The sequence below is a fragment of the Callorhinus ursinus genome, unplaced genomic scaffold (assembly GCF_003265705.2).
Source record: "Callorhinus ursinus isolate GAN/ISIS: 27379988/994484 unplaced genomic scaffold, GSC_fseal_2.0 scaffold4, whole genome shotgun sequence".
Lineage (NCBI taxonomy): Eukaryota > Metazoa > Chordata > Mammalia > Carnivora > Otariidae > Callorhinus > Callorhinus ursinus.
Window position 1 is genome coordinate 82281498 of NW_027397066.1, and position 17615 is coordinate 82299112.

The 17615-nt window shown below is 37.0% G+C and overlaps 1 pseudogene; it reads right to left on the reverse strand.

Moving 5' to 3' along the window:
- Positions 1–5417: 5417 nt before the first annotated feature.
- On the reverse strand, positions 5418–10361 carry LOC112825484 (protein cornichon homolog 1 pseudogene; annotated as a pseudogene).
- Positions 10362–17615: the final 7254 nt, after the last annotated feature.

Here is a 17615-nt window from a genome sequence, read left to right on the forward strand (position 1 = left end):
CAAGTGGGCCAGCAGGGGGCAGGTGTGAGTTAAGGGCAAGCGTCTTCTTTTTTAAACTTTTATGCACATTATTTAAAAAATGATGATAGCAAATTATATTTTCCTCATGCCTATTGGCTGCCTTTGGCTTGTTCCCCAGTTTAAAATTTGACACTTGACTTACAGAAATCATATTTCGAAAGCTGGAATTAGAATTCAATATAAGAAACTACTTTTCTTGGGCGCCTGGGTGGCTCAGTTGGTTAGGCATCTGCCTTCAGATCAGGTCATGATCCCGGGGTTCTGGAATCGAGTCCTGCATTGGGCTTCTGGCTCAGCAGGGAGCCTGCTGCTCCCCCTGCTTGTGCTCTCTCGTGCTCTCTCTCTCTCTCAAATAAATAAATACAATCTTTAAAAAAAAAAAAAAGAAACGAAACTGCTTTTCTTGATCATTTTTTAACCAGAGAAAGTATATGGTGACTGGTGTTTGTGGATGTAAATTCATTTTGGAAATTTTCTGTTTGCTTTTTGCTAATTCTAATTCAGAGCTAAGTATTCTGTTCTCATTTTCTTCTCAGTTATCTTGCATTATAACTTCTTTCCAATTTTCCTGGTTACATAAAAGGATATCTTGAGATGTACATTAAGGCAACAGCAAACAGGCACATAGTTGTGCAAAGCAGAAGTATCACATTAATGTTACATTTTGAAAAGTTACTTTAAGAAATCAAGAATGACTTATAAAACTCAAAAAATTGGTTTTAATTAGTTGGCATCTTTCTTTATTTAAAACCTCCATGCAAGACATTTTGAGGTTGTCAAGAACAGAGGCATGCTCAACGTACCAAAGGTGAGTGTTCACGGGGAGCATATAAGGAAGAGTGCATAAAATCACTAGAACATCATCAGGGAAAGCAGAGTAGCTCTGATGACCTGGTTGTTCAGCAAGCATCAGCAGCTGGTGCCTGTAAATGTTCCATCACTATAGTGTCTCAGACACTTCATCTCTGTTTCAACTGCTCCTACTTCTCCTGCCATTAAAGACCAAGTGACCTGTGGAACTCAAACTTTGTGAGTCTGATCCTGTAAAGGGAGACAACCACAGACACAGACTGTGGGACAGAAACTGAGAGAGGAGATATGGTTTGATGCCCTTTATGAAAATTTCTTCTGCATCAAAACACCCGGTCAACTTCCGGCTCAGGTGCCATCCTTTGGTCTAATCAGCTGTGGGCCAGAAGAGCAGGGTCACATATACAGAGCATGAGATCACACACCCGAGGGGCCATCTGGTATAAATAATGGTGTCTTATGACCTCTTTTCTGAGTAGAGGACATCGTCATAGCAAACATTCAAAGCAAGATAGAGTCCTCTACAGTATATGTCATTAAATCAAAATATAGAATCTAGAACCTTCCAGGAACTTAAAACACATACCCTATTTCACACCCATTAAGATGACTGATGTTAAAAAAGAAACCCAGAAAATAACAAGCGTTGGTGAGAATGTGGAGAAATTGGAACTCTTGTAAAATGGTGCAGCTGCTATGGAAGACAGTATGAGAACTCTTCAAGAAATTAAACATAGAGGGGCACCTGGGTGGCTCGGTTGTTAAGCGTCTGTCTTTGGCTCAGGCCATGATCCCAGGGTCCTGGGATCGAGCCCCCCATCAGGCTCCTTTCTCAGTGGGAAGCCTGCTTCTCCCTCTCCCACTCCCCCTGCTTGTGTTCCCTCTCCCGCTGTGTCTCCCTCTGTCAAATAAATAAATAAAACCTTTAAAAAAAGAAATTAAACATGGAATTACCATATGATACATCAATTCCACTTCTGGGTATATGTCCAAAAGAATTCAAGATGTTTCTCCCACCCCCCCCCCCTTTCATAGCAGCATTATTCCTGATAGCCAAAAGGCATAGTACCAGCACTGGCCAGCACAGTGTGTCCGTATAGTGTGCAGTCTCTGGAACCAGGCTGCCTAGGCTCAACTCCTGCCTCTAGCATCCAAGAACTGTGTGATCCTCGACAACTTAACCTCTCCCGGCTTCAAGTCTCCTGATCTGTAAAATAAGGATTGTAACACTATGTACCTCATAAGGTTGTTGTGAGGATTGCTTGAGTAAATAGAGCACTTAGAATAATGGCTGGAACATACCAAGTGCTCCAGAAATGGTAGCTGGTCTTACAATTTGAGTATGTAAAATGTGATCCTTTTTTTTTCTAAATGAATTGATCAAAGTGCCTTTGGTAGGGGTATCTTCCTTTACAGTCTGAAATAAGGAATTTCTAATAGAAAGTCCTAATGTCCTAAATGTGAAAGAACAAAAGCTCTTTGCCTTGGGAACAAAATAGGTTGGTTTCTTTAGGTCAGATGTGTCCACATATAAACCCATATATTGTAATCTGTTAGGTTTGCAGTATTTTTCTTGCATGTGATTATTTTCAATTTTGACACTAAAAGAAAATGTATTTACACATTGGATATTTTGCTTTCTCAGGCTCCGTCATTAGATTTTTTGCTAACTAGCCTCTCTCAGTTATTCTGGGTTTGTATCTATTGTAGCGAGTTTCTGAAACATGGCTGGGCATATCTCATTTTGCAAACCAGATGAGGCTAGACACAGAAGGATCATAGTTGCATAATGGCCACAGTAACAGCTAAATTTAAAACATTTTTTTTGCATAACAATGACATTCACATGATTATGCTGCTCAAAATACAGCAGTAAACTAACCCGGTCAGGTATCCTAGTTTAATATAACATACAGTGGTCCTTTTCTCCCTGAACATACCTAATGACGTTCTTGTTTATCCAATTTTTTCATGTCACAATTCATATAGGGCATCTCACATGATTACGCATGTGTGAGCTTGTTTGGGTATATGAGATTCTTATTTAAAACAAAGAATTTGTTTTCCTGATTTGTTTTGACTCCTATTGAAATTATTTCCTCAATTTGTATTCTTATTGATGCAGTTTAAATAATTTTTAAAAGTCTAGTAAATATGCATATATGAACAGTAACAATAGCAATTTGTATAAATGTGTACTATGGGTTTAGAGTGTCATGTGATTTGTTTTCTTTTTTAATCAGATATATTGAGAATATAGGAATTGTCCTTTGCTGCCACAATGTCATGTTTTTCAATGGCATATGGAAAAATCTAAACTTACAGGTCTTTGTTGTGTTCTTTTCTCCCTTGAGTAATAGTTACGAGCTTGCGATCTGGCATCGTATAGATCCAGGGCACTGCTTTGCCATTTGCTAGTGGTGTGACTTTGGGAAAACAAAACTTGCAAGCCCTCAGTTTTCTTATCTATAAAGTGGAGCTCTGATACGTATGTCAGATTACAAGGGTTGATGACAAGGATTTCAGTGTGAAAGCGCAGAGTACGGATTCCTTCTCCAGGTGTCTCACTGTTATGGTGGCAAGGGGGTGAGAATCAGCTCCAGGTTTACATCTGACTGGTTAAATAACTCGAAGAAAGAGAACTATAAAAGGCAAAGGACTGATATTCATTTGTCGCAGATCAAATGTACAGTCCACAAAACAATCCCCGTGGCCAGAAGGAACAAATGAAATAGCCAGGGTCTCATGCCTACCTTTTTTTTTTTTTTTTAAAGATTTGTTCTTTTAAACTGTACCAAAGTATAATCCACATGTGATAAAGTTCGCCCATTTTACGTGTATCATTTGATAAGTTTTGATGAATGTATCCTAATGTGGAACCACCACCAAGTCCAGGTATAACACGTTTCCATCACCTCAACAAATTCCTCTGTGCCTCTTACAGTCAAGCTCTTCCCTAGTCTCAGGCCCTGGCAACCCAGGATCTACTTCCTGTCACTATAGTTTAATCATTTCTTAGAATTTTACATGAATTCACTCAAATGGTCTTTTACTCTCCCTTTTTTTTTAAGATTTTATTTATTTATTTGACAGAGAGAGACACAGCGGGAGAGGGAACACAAGCAGGGGGAGTGGGAGAGGGAGAAGCAGGCTTCCCACTGAGCAGGGAGCCCGAGGCGGCTCGATCCCAGGACCCTGGGATCATGACCCGAGCCGAAGGCAGACACCCAACGACTGAGCCACCCAGGCGTCCCTCTCCCTTCTTTTATTTAGCATGCGAAATGCTTTTCAGATTCATCCATGCTGCTGCTGATATAAGTAATTCTTTTTCTGTCTGAGTAGTAATCTATTGTATAGATACAGCACAGTTTGCTTCTCCATCACTATCTGAGGAATTTGGGTTATTTCCAGTGTTTGCCTACTATGAATAAAACTAGTACGAATATTCATAACAAGTCTTGGTATAGATGCATGGGTTTTCTTGGGGGGAGGGGGAGAGGACATACCCAGGACTGACATTTCTGGGTCATATAGTAAGTATGTATGTATGTATATATGTATGTATGTATGTATGTATGTATGTATTATTTATTTATTTAGTTATTTTTAAAGATTTCATTTATTTATTTGACAGAGAGACACAGCGAGAGAGGGAACACAAGCAGGGGGAGTGGGAGAGGGAGAAGCAGGCTTCCCGCCGAGCACGGAGCCCGATGTGGGGCTCGATCCCAGGATCCTGGGACCATGACCTGAGCTGAAGGGAGACGCTTAATGACTGAGCCACCAAGGCGCTCCTATTTATTTATTTATTTTTTATTTCAGAGTTTGATTGTATTGCACTAAAGGAATAGCAGGATGGTTATACAGTGTTCTCTCTCATTCAGTTTTGAAAATCTAAAGTACTTGCAAAATCTTAAGAATACCTTTACCACCAGATTAGAACAGTTAAGTATAATAGCCAATTTCTTAATAAGTGGTATCTTACAAATTAAAACACATTTAAAATAGCTTTAAATGCATTCTTCGCAAGTATTCAACATATATTTTTATATCATGTTCACTTATGCTTAAGAATTAAAGCAAGTATATTACTCTGATGGAAACATGGGAAATCTCTCATTCAAGCAATATATAGGGATAATATTCAAGTTGAAGGGGAAAAAAATCCCACTCTTCGTATGTTGTAAATGTGTCCATATATAATCACATACAGATAAATGAGGAAACCCATGAGGTTTCCCACACATCAGATATATATTTTCAGTTCATCAGAAGCATCTGATATCTACAGCTAATTTATAATTAGATGGCATTTCAATAAAACCAAAATGAGCCCTACAAGTTCCTATATATAACGAAAGATTCCAATGGACCAAGGATAGTCAATAATTAATGCAATCATTCAAGGGATTATGGCTGTTCCTTAAGGAGTGCAAGTTCAAACCCGTCAACACCAGAGGTCATCATTTTATATTAATTTTTATATAATTCCCTTTAAATTCTTTATCCGAGTATAACATATGAAAACAATCTTTCCACAAGCAAAAACTGTGGAAACATTTAAAAAATAAGGAGTCATCTTTTTTAAAGTAACTGATCAGATTCCATAGGCTACTCTTGGAAACAGGTTCTTGCTGGACAGAATCCCTTCATTTGGTGGCTTTTTGCATGCACTTTGGACCAGTTCTGTGTGTTGTTCTGAGAGGTCACCAAAACATAGATCATGCCACATAGGCAGTAAAAAAATGCTAGAAGATAAAAAGCTAATTTGCTCCAGCCTTCTTTCTGACAATACGCTAAAATGTCTGCATTCATGACGGCTGTAGGGTCATAGAGTCCGGGTCTACTCAACCCTGGTCTACTCATACACCTCCAAATATGCTATGCCAAGGGGGGCAGATTGACACCCAGTGTATGCCACTCTGCTGCACAAAGAAACATGACACAGAAGAAAGCATGGATGAGGTACTCTGGAAGTACAAGAGGATTCAGGGTATTACACTGGTCTGTAGGATTCTTATAATCAGTGTTCAGTTCATCAAATGCTACAATGTGCCAGATGGCAAAGAAGACGAGCACGGGGGTGAGCAGCAGCGCCAGCATGTAGCAGAAGGCCGCCAACGTGAAGGTGCCTGCGGAGAAAGGCCATGTGTATTTAATTTAATATGAAACTGTTGGACTGTTTTCCAAAGTAGTTATATCATTTTTCCTTCTAACTAGTGATATGTGAGAGTCAGTTGGTGCTCATCCTTGCCCAGACTTGGAATTGTCATTCTTTGAAATTTTAGGTATTGGGTTGGGTGTGTACGGATATGTAATTGTGGTCTTCGTTTGCATTTCCCTAATAAATCATGGGGCTAAGCATCTTATAATGTGCTTATTTGATGGAGTTTCTGTTTGCATTTTTTGCTCTTTTAAAAAATTGGGTTGTCGATCTTCTTATTATCAACTGTTAAGTGTTCTGCATACGTTCAGAATACAAGCTCTTTATCAGATACAGGTTTTGCAAATGTTTCCTCCTACTCTGGCTTTTTTATCTTCTTAACGGAGTTTCTTGAAGAGTAAGTATGTTTAATTTAATATTAGTTATCATTTAAACATATTTCATACTTGTTATATTTTATCAAATAAATCTGTTTCTTCTTCAAGGTCACACAGATTTTTCCTATATTTTATTTTAGCAGTTTTAAAATTTGATCCATTATGTTTACATCTATAATCTGCTTTGAGTTATATGCGCATGGTGTGAGATAAAGATACAGGCTCATTTTATTGCATATAGCAATACAGGGTCCCAACATCATTTGTTGAAATATAATTATTCTCTACTGAATTACCCGAACCTCTACCTTGGAAATCAATTTACTATATATGTGTCTATGTCTACTTCTTGATTCCCTATTATGTTAAATTTGTTCATCTGTATTTATGTCAATATCACACTCTTGATTAACTCTGGGTTTATATTAAGTTTTATAATCAGGTGGTGTAAGTCCCCAATCTTGTTCTTCTTTATAATATTATGTTAGCTATTTTTGATCCTTTGAATTTACATATAAATTCCAGAATCGGTTTGATAATTTCTGCTAAAATCTGTTGGGATTTAGACAAAGACTGCAGGGAATCTACAGATGGATTTGGAGGAGAATTGACATCTTAAAAATACAAACTTCTGATTCATGAGCATGATTTATTTCTCCCATTTATTTTATTTTATTTTTAAAATTTTTTATTTAAATTCAATTAGCCAACATATAGTACATCATTCGTTTCAGATGTCGAGTTCAATAATTCATCATACATACAACATACAACACCAAGGTCTCATCACATCATGTACCCTCTTTAATGCCCATCATTCATTTATTTGAGAGAGAGAGAGAGAGAGAGAACACATGAGCAGGAGGGACAGAGGGAGAGGGAGAGGGAGAGAGAGAACCTCAAGCAGACTCTGTGATGAGCACAGGGCCCAACGTGGTGCTCAGTCTCACGACCCTGAGATCACAACCTGAGCTGAAACCCAAGAGTCGGACACTTAACCTACTGCACCACCTAGGTGCCCCTATTTTAGTGTTTTCAAATTTCTCTCAGCAATGTTTTGGAATTTTTTGGAGTGTAGGTCTTACACGTATTTTGTTAGCTGTATCCCTAATATTTCAAATTTTTGATATTATTGTAAATGAGATATTTAAATTTCTAGTTGTTCATTGCTAACAAATAGAACTATAACAGATTGCTGTGTTAACTATGTATCCTGCGATCTTGCTAACTCAGATATTAAACTTTAAGATATTTTCATAAATTACTTGGAATTTTCCTCTCGGACAATCATGTTATCTTCCTTTCCAATCTGTATGCCTTTTATTTCTTTTTCTTGATGTAATGCTCTTGTTAGGACATCTAATACAATGTTTAGTAGAAGTGATGATGTAGACATCCTTGCCTCATTCTCAGTCTTAGAGAAGCATTCAGTTTTTTACCTTTGGGTATGGTATTGGCTATAGGTTTATACAAATGCTTTTTATCAAGTTGAGGAGAATTTCTTCTGTTCCTAGTTTGTCTGAAGTTTTTTATTATCAATGGATATTGAATTTTGAAATGTGCCTTTTCTGCATCTATTGAGATGTTCATGTGAGCCTTTTTTTTTTTAGTCTGATTATATGGTAAATATTTGATTTTTGAATATGTATATTAAAACAATCTTGTATCCTTGAAATAAATCATTCTTTGTCAGGATGTATTATGCATGAATTTGGTTTGCTAAAATCTTAAGGATTTATGTATCTGTATTCATGAGAGATATTAATAGTTTTCTTTCTTGCCATATCTTTGTCTATTTTGGCTCTAGGATAATGATGGCCTTGTCAAATGTTTTGTGAAGTGTTTTCTCCTCTATTTTCTGGAGCATTTTGTGTAGAACTGGGATTTTTTTTTCTTCCTTAAATGTTGGTAGTGTTCCCCAGTGAAGCCATCTAAGCCCTGAGTTTTCTTTGTGGAAAGATTTGTAAGTACACGATTATTTTCTTCAATAGCTATAGAGCTATTCAAGTTGTCTATTTCTTCTTGAGAAAGACTTGGCAGTTGGTAATTTTCAAGGTATTTGTTTATTTCACTTAAGTTGTCAAATTTATTGGTATATAGTTGTTTATAATATTCCCTTATTATCTTTTTTATTTCACTAGCTTCTGTAGTGATGTCTCCTCTTCAATTCTAGATATTTAAATTTTTGTCATACCCCCCCACCCGTCTCTCTTTTTTGATAAGACTAGCTAAGGATTTACCAATATTATTAATCTTAAAACAACAACAACATATGGGACTACATCAAACTACAAAGCTATGCAGAGTAAAAAACCAATCAACCAAACCAAAACAAAACAAAATGACCAAAGAAAAGGCAACTTATAAAATAGGGGAAAACATTTACAAATCATGTATTAGATAAGGGGTTAATATCCAAGATATATAATCAGGTATTAATATAGCCACTCCAGCTTTCTTTTGATTACTGTTAACATGTACCTCTTTTTATATCTTTTTACTCTTAACATATTTGTAAGTGTATTTCCTGTAGGAAACCTACAGTTGGTTTGTTTAGCACAATTTGACAATCTTTATCTTTAAATTGGTGTGTTTATCTCATTTCGATTTATACTTGGTCTAATTCTTCCTCTCCTTTTGGCAGTATACCATGTGTCATATTTTGAGGCCAACAACTCTTAAAACTTTACGTTATAATTATTTCTCCTTACTCTGATTCTAGGCTAAAGAAGCAAATTTATTATTATAATTTTACATTCCATTGGTTTTCTGCAGTACCATACTGTATGGGCAACCAATAAGGTCCAGTATAGTCTGACTAAAAGTTATATTGCTCGTTATAAAGCTGTCTTTGTAACCAGGGTTAGCCCCAGGAAACTAATCAGAGTGTGCTACTGTTCTTCATAGCTAAGGTTTGTGCCTTTGACCATGATTATCCCCCTGAGGTACTACCACCCTTGGAGGTCCTGAATGGGTGTTCTGCCTTCCCAGACAGCTCTATTTTTGCTGTAACTGAAATAGGACCTGGATCTAAATGAGTGTTTCTTAAACAGTGGTCTATGGAGCATTTACGTAAGAATCATCTGGGGTATGTCTTGTAGTGTAGATGCCTGGGCAGAAACTCAGGCTAATTGAATTTATCTCTGCAGGTAGGCCCCAGGAATCTGTAGTTTAATAAGCTTCCCAGGTAATTTTCATGCACGCTCAAGTTTATGTTATGAAGTCTGATAATTAAAGCAAGGCATCCTCTGTATTTATAATAGTATTTATAAATTTTATGCATGTGTTACTATATTAATGCTATGAAGAGCATAAGCACAGGCAAAAATAAATCTTAAAACATTGAAATTTAAAAGAAATAAAAATAGAAGTTCTGATATTTATGTCTATATTCCAATGGTTGTATTGTATTCACTCACTTTGGATACCCCTGTTCTAAACCTTAGGGGAGCTGGGTAGGCTGAAGGCTATCTGGGATGGGACTCAGGCATAACTATTTTTAAAAGTTCCCCATGCCATCTCCATGTGCAAAAAGGTTGAGAATGTTGCTATTAGAACAATGCTTCTTAAACTTCAACATGCATAGGAATCACCTGGAGAGCTTGTTAAAACACAGAGCCTTGGACTCTATTTGCAGATAGGCCTAGATGAGGCTGATTTTATGTTTTTAACAAGCTCCCAGGTGAAGCTGCTGTTACTGGTTTAAAGACTACTCTCAGTAGCACTGTTGTACGGTGACAGTGCAGCCTCCCTAAACGTTCAGATAGCTCTTCACCTGTGTAATATTGCCTAACTTGTAGTAATTAAAAATTGAGATTCAGCCTATGCCAATGTTAGTGAATTATTCTCTCGGGAATATAATAATTACTTAAAAATCGTTTCATCATAGGCTCTATCTTACATGTTTCAGGAAGACCAATGATCTCACTGTACAGTGGGTCATCGTGATCATAAATTCTGTGACCTAAATTAATTAATATCGTGGCCATATGCCCTTCACCATGTGATAACCAAGATACATCAACAAGTTTATTGACCTACATTTACTGAAAATTTTGTTTAATATCATATATTCTTGATATAAGATTGAGCCTGATTCCTATGATTGCAGGGCCCTACTTTTTGTAGAATTAGGTCTTCCCGGAATTCATTGGTACCAATTCTCATATCTCAAAGAGTAGAGACAGAGGAAATAGGAGTGAGGACATTCAGTTCCAGTCTGACTTTGCCATTAATTCTCTGTGACATCTAAAAAAGGTATGTTCAATTTTCTGGGCCTCATATTCTTCATCTATAAAATAAGGAGTTGGACAGGTGAATATTTTTAAGTTCTTTTTCAGTTCCAAAATTGTCTTCTCTATAATTTTACAAAATACTGGACCCAGAACAAAAAGGTTATTATGTGAGTTTGTGTTGATTCAGTAATTCAGCACATTAAAAAAAAAAAAGAAGAAGAAGAAGAAGAAGTTGAAATGCTTAGCTCTCTGGAGCTTTACTTGTCAGCTTTCAGGGTAGAGCCAGTATAATTACAATGGGTACAGTTTCATGGCAGCTTTGCTCGATCCTGCTGTTGCAAGGAAACGTCTCCATAGACTCTACTTCATCTCCATAGAATCTACTGCAACTGTGAAAATCATCAGTTTCAATCTTCCTTTGGCAAAACAAAAGGACTCTGTTATGCTGGCAGAAATTGTAGTCTTCTGTATAAAATTTTGTGTGCCAAATAAAGAACCTAGATAACATTGTTGCCAGCTTAAAAAAAGAAAGATCAGTGATTTTTAATAAGGTTACAAATGAGAGCTTCTAATCTGTTAGCCCCGGGTGGGAGTGACAGGTAACTGACAGGAAGCAATTGCAAGGGATGGATTTAGTATTTGATTAATTTTAAGGACTCACAACCTAGTAACCACACAATGCTTGGGAAAAATAGAAGTATTTTAGGTGTTTTAAAGAAAAGAAGTGGATTATAAAACTCACTCTTGATTACTCGATAATTCCACTTCTGGATATGTTTCCTAAGGAAATAATTAGAAGCATGGTAAAAGCCGTGTTCATGAAGATGCTGAGGATAGGGTTATAAACACATACAAAAGGAAAATAGTGGAGCAGCCTAATGTCCAATAATAGAGCAGTTAAGTGAATCACTCTATCTGCAGGATTGGATAATATGAAGACACAAATTATATTATAATGATTATACAAAAACATGGAAAGGGCGGTTACAGTCTGTTAATTAATGAAGCCTAAGTACAGAATATGTCCCATAATAATCATGACACAAAATCATGAATATTGAAAAGGTGGCAAGAAACTATACAATATGCAGTAGTTACATAAGAATTAAGAGGTCATGGGTGACTTTTTCCTCCATTTTCCCAGCTTTCCATAATATATATGTGCTATCTTTCTATCAGAGTGGTTCAGGGCACAAATGATGCAGCCATACGTCTATGTTCAAACCTGGCTCCACCTCTTATCTGGATGAATTTGGAAAAGTTATTAACCTCTCCCTCTCGGGTCCTCATTTCTGAAGTGAGTATCATTTTAGCAACTCTCTCATAGGTTGTGAAGATTTAATGAATTAATGTGTAAAAATCACTTAGATTGGAGGATATGGTATATGGCAAACATTATAGACGTGTTTGCTATTTATTATTGTTTAAAATCATTTATCTTCTTTCATCTGTAATGTCTTTTCTATTGATAGAAACCCTGCACCTTTTTTTAAAAATAAAGAGAATATAAAAGTTGATTCCTCAAATCATGTGGTGCCTCTGACACAAATACACCAATTCCACACAATTCAGGAAAAATTACTGCTAAGTTTATATATTTTATACATAATCCCTGCTCTGCTCAAACTCTCATTTTAGATCTTATTTCTTGGAAAGTTTCTTACATGCACTTAGCTACTCCAATCGATTTATAGGCACTCACACAAATGTAAGCCTTGGTGATTACCACTGGGCTTAAACTGAGATGTTTGACTTATTTTTGCTTGAGTCTCAGAAATTCCAGAATTCTTTGGGTGTCTTTGACATGCTATGATCCTGGTCGTCAGCAAATAAGGAAAGTTTACTTTTTAGACAACGATCCATCATAGGCAATCTTTTTTTTTTTTAAAGATTTTATTTATTTATTTGAGAGAGAGAGAGAATGAGAGATAGAAAGCACGATAGGGAAGAGGGTCAGAGGGAGAAGCAGACTCCCTGCTGAGCAGGAAGCCCGATGCAGGACTCGATCCCGGGACTCCAGGATCATGACCTGAGCCGAAGGCAGCCGCTTAACCAACTGAGCCACCCAGGCGCCCCATCATAGGCAATCTTATTTCAAAAACTGCTGGGAGCTAGAATCTAACTTTACTTGTTCTAAAACTCCTTGGCACAAAATTTGTTTCCATAGTCATAGGCAATACAGAAGAACCAAAACTCAAACTCGTTAAAAATCAGATAAGCAAAAAAGTTTTAAGCAAACTTTTAAAATGAGAAAAATCATTGGAATATTTGGAAGCAGATGAGACCTAGTTATTGATAAATACTAGTAGTGACATATAGATTTCTAATATTTAAAAATTTTAAATCAGAAGAAAATTCCTAGTTCCGCTGCTCCTCTGTCCTAATCCAGCTCCTCAGCGGCAACAACTTTTATTTTTCAGTTCTTACTGTTGTTACTTCCATGTGTTTAAATAATGTGCTAGTACTTCTGGGTCTTAATTTTTTTCTAATCTGACAAACTGTTTTACCTGGCAAGTTAGTGCATTTGTATGTGTAATGATTGCTGCTATATTTGAAATGATTTCTACCATCTTATTTTGTGTTCTTTTTCTCCAGTGCTTTCCCCTCCCTCCATCTTTTCCTGTCTTGGATTTATCAAGATTTTAAAAATTCTCTTATTTGCTTTAATTAGTTTAGAAGTTCTGCATTATATGTCTGCTGGTAATTTGACTTAACAAACTTAAATTGATTGATTTTTAAATGTTAAACCAAATCAGGAATTTGCATATAAACCCAACTTTGCATGATATAGTATTCTTTTCATATATTGCTGTTTCTGAGTTGCTAATACTTTAGAATGTTTTCTATTTATATTTATGAGTAAGATTGGCCTCTAACTTCCTTCTCTTTTACTGACATTGTGGGGACCAGGCAATACTAATTGTTAAAGTCAGCTGAATCAGTTGAGAATTAAAACACTTTTTCAACACTTTGGAAGAGCTTGTGTGCAATTAGAATTATCTTTCCTTAAAAGTTTAGTAGAACACAGCACTGAGACAATCTGGACCTGGAGATTTTGTGGTGGAAAGTTTTACATTACTGACCTCATTAATTTAACATTAAAATGTCTTAAGAATTTATTTTATACAAATTAAAAATTTTTGTCTGTGGAATCTATAATGATGCCATGTTTTTTCACGACTAAAATGGCTACCTTTCTCTCTTTCTCTATCAGCCTATTAATTTCGATAGTCTTTTCATTTACTTGTGACCCTCTCTATTGTGTATTTGTTTTCCATTTTGTTAATATCTTCTCTTTCTTTGAAATTACTTTCTTCTCACTTCTTGTGAGGGATTCTTAGCTCCTTTGTTTAAGGCTATACAGTTCTCTCTACAGAGTGATGTCTTTGCATCTTGTGAATTTTGATATGAAGTATTTTCAGGTTTTACAAAGAAGTGGATCAGAGTGAAGCAAGAGGTGGGCTGTAGTAGATGTTGGGATGTCTGTCCGATCACCTTTCTGGAAGGAATCACTGATCCCCTCAGTTGCTGAGAGTCCTCCTGGCAGAAGACCTGCAGCTCGAGGCCCCCTTCATATACTGCCTTGACTGATGAGAGTGTGCCTCGCTCATGGTTATTCTTCCTTCTTTGGGCACTCTGCACCCAGTGCCTGACTCACATGGGGTATAAATTCCTGACCCTCTCTCCCCAATTTGGGATAGCACTTATGGGTAAGCTTCAAAATTTCCCCTGGAGTCAGCTCAGGTTTCTGTTGAAATTTCACAGCTATACTTCTGTCCAATCTTGTTTTCTTCTTTTTATTCCTACAGGTATGGCTCTTAAGAGTTACTTAAAAATCCCCTGGTGGGATAATCTCTGTATCATTCTTCTCAGGGAATTAAACTTATGAGAGACGGCTTTCTGGAAGAAATGTTATTCAAGCTGAGAACTAAAGTAGGTGTATATAAGAATATATGCAGTAAGTACCAACAGCTCATACGACTGGGGAGTAGAAGGTGTGTGCATGTGTATGCGTGCTAAAGTGGGGTGATGGTGGGGAAGCATGGCAGTATGAGAAAAAGAGCTAGAAAACCACACTTACTTAAATCACAAAGGAGCTTATAATCTACCTTGAGGAGTTTGGGGCCTTACGTCCCACTAGTAGTACTACAGATGTAGGTACTAGGCATAGTTCGTTGATTAGGTCTAGGTGGGAACTTTTTGCCAGATAGAATTCCAGAATATAAGTGGAGCCAAATTTCATTCAAATAGTAAAGATACTACCATTTCTTGAAGTATGATAGTACTTAGCCAACAACAAATGTTTGCAGAGAGAAATGATCACCGAGTGATTCCAGAGTTTTTAACTACCCAGTTCCTCATTAGAAGTCCATTTCACTGTTGACTTACCCAGCAGGATTTTGGAAAATGTTTTTACTGTACTGGGGCCATGGGTAGCCTTCTACTCTTATGGCTTGCAGGCAAATGGCACCCACAGGGAAAATTCTACTGCACATTGTCAGTTCTCAGATATGCAACCAGATCACTGCTGTGCTTTATTAAAGGCATAAATCTGAACTTGTGCTGAATATGTACAAAGGAAATTTGATTTGTACAACTTTATAACATCAAAGACTTACTCTATTTACTGTCTCATTAAAGGATCAGCACCACAGTAATATTTTCTAATAGTTGATGTCACTGACAGATCTGAGTTCCCTATGTTTTAAAGGCAGTGGAGAATGCGACATAATCATAAATCACATCCAAGCTAATACCTACTTCTTCAATTGTCAACAATGTATCAGGTATGGAAAAAGTGCTGATTTTATTATTATAAAAATGCAGTTAAAATTAAGCTTTTTGGTGAGAAAAAAAAAACCCACCTCTAAGTATATAGAGGGTCTAAGTAGAAGGAGATGGCAGAAGGAGAAAGAAGAGAGGGGGAGGGAGGAAAGTCAAAGGATATCTACCTTTATTTGACTGGAGAGGAAAAAACGACAATGTTTTTATAAAGATTTGAATAAACACTTCAAAAATCTGCCACCAGCAATAAAAGTCAACAGAGTCAGTTTGATAATGGATTCTGCTGAAAGTAGCAAATCCTGTTGCATAAATACAGTACTTCAAAAGCAATATTTCAACTCCTGAGTGACAGGTTGTTAACTCTACTGGTTGAGTGTATCCAAGAGAAAACAATGTTTGTGTATGGAGTTTCATAAACAGAATTGGTAGGCACAGTGATATTTTGTGGTCTAGCTCAACACGAGGGAAGTTTTTTCTCACCGCTTTAGTAATCCAATGAGGATTAGTCATATGTTCCCATTTACCTGCAGTGGAGGCTAGGAAATGTAATCTGTGACTGTGAAGCCACTTCTCAATGTCATCTCTATGCTCTGGTGATTGGGGGAGGGGGGCAGTTAACTCTTCCACATGAGCCATCACTGTCCTCAGAAAATAGCAATGGATCCCCTTTTGATTTACTTTTCTGGTAACTTCTGCATTGAAATGCAAATATCTAATCTATATCCAATCCTCTGCATTTAGAAAAAAATGATTATATTCAGTTCAATTGAATAAAAATCATTTTACTAAATATTATAGGGATCTGATGTTGTTGAGTTTCAACGTTAAAGTCTGTAAATAAGATATTGTTAGGGTCCTCAGGGAACTCATAGGGAATATATTCTAATAAAACTCAATTTCAATACAATATAGGAGTTGCTAGTCTCTTTTAAGAGTGCTAGAAGTTTGTTCTTCCTATATGTATTTTTTAAAGATTTTATTTATTGATTTATTTTAGAGGGGGAGAGAGAGAGAGAGAGAGAGAGAGAGCACGGGGAGGAGCAGGGGGGCAGGGAAATGGAGGAGGAAAGAATCTCAGGCAGACTCTGCACTCAGCACGGAACCAATGTGAGGCCTGATATGGGCTGATGTGGGGCTCAACCCCGCAATCCTGAGATCATGACCTGAGTGGAAATCAGGAGTCAGCTGCTTAACCGACTGAGCCACCCCGGCGCCCCTATTCTTCCAATATTTTAATGAGGCATCATTCATTAGAGGATTGTCAGGAGCTCAGATACAATTATACTAACATTGGAATTAAGTTTATTTATGTCACATGTCAAGAAATGAACCAAACTTTATAAGATTTTACCGTATCTCTAAAATGTAACCGTGTAGAGAACTTCACACTGCATTGAAAATGTCTGATTTTGGAGAAGGCTCTTCTCAATTCTGTGTCTCCAAAGTGGAGGAATAGCTTCCAGGCAGATGCAGAGTAGCCAATGTCATTTTTATTCCATAACGTAACACATGCAGTCAATCTTCTATTGACAGCTAATAATTGATATTTTGCTTTAAGGAGCTTTAGTTCCAGAAGTTTTCCTCATTAAGGAGTTTGGCATCCACCCACCAACACAGCCACAGCACAGACAATAAACACTTCATCTTTCCTGTATCATTACTTGCTATGTTCTTCAGTGGCCTCCACAGCCAGAGTTACTACTCCTCAGTCCACTCCCATCATTTTTGATGAAGAATCAAATGCATTTTTGGATCTTCAGTTGGAATTAGGTATTGTAATGGAAAGAAATTAAGCCCCAGAAGCCTGGGTCTGCCATGGTGTGACCTGAAATATGCATTTAGCCATTCCATGTCTTCATTCTCTCATGTGAGAAACAGTCTCAGAGTAATGAAGCTTGGATGCCCGATGTATTTTGTTGAGTGAGTCTATTATTCTAGGACATTTCTGTGTAATTATGCTGCTTATGCGGGGAATGCCAATGTAAAAAAAGGAAGTCTGGTGGATGTAGGCTATACTCCTTCTGTTATTTAGATATAACTTACCTACTTGTTCAATTTGGAAATCAGTTGTTTATGCTACCTTCTATTTATGTCTTAGGCTTCTTCTGTGCTATAGCTTTCTTAACTCCATAAATACAAATTATCGACTACCTGGAACTAACTTCATAATCTACAAGCTTAAAAATTGCACAATTCTTCTGTTTGGCAATACTCTAAGGAGGA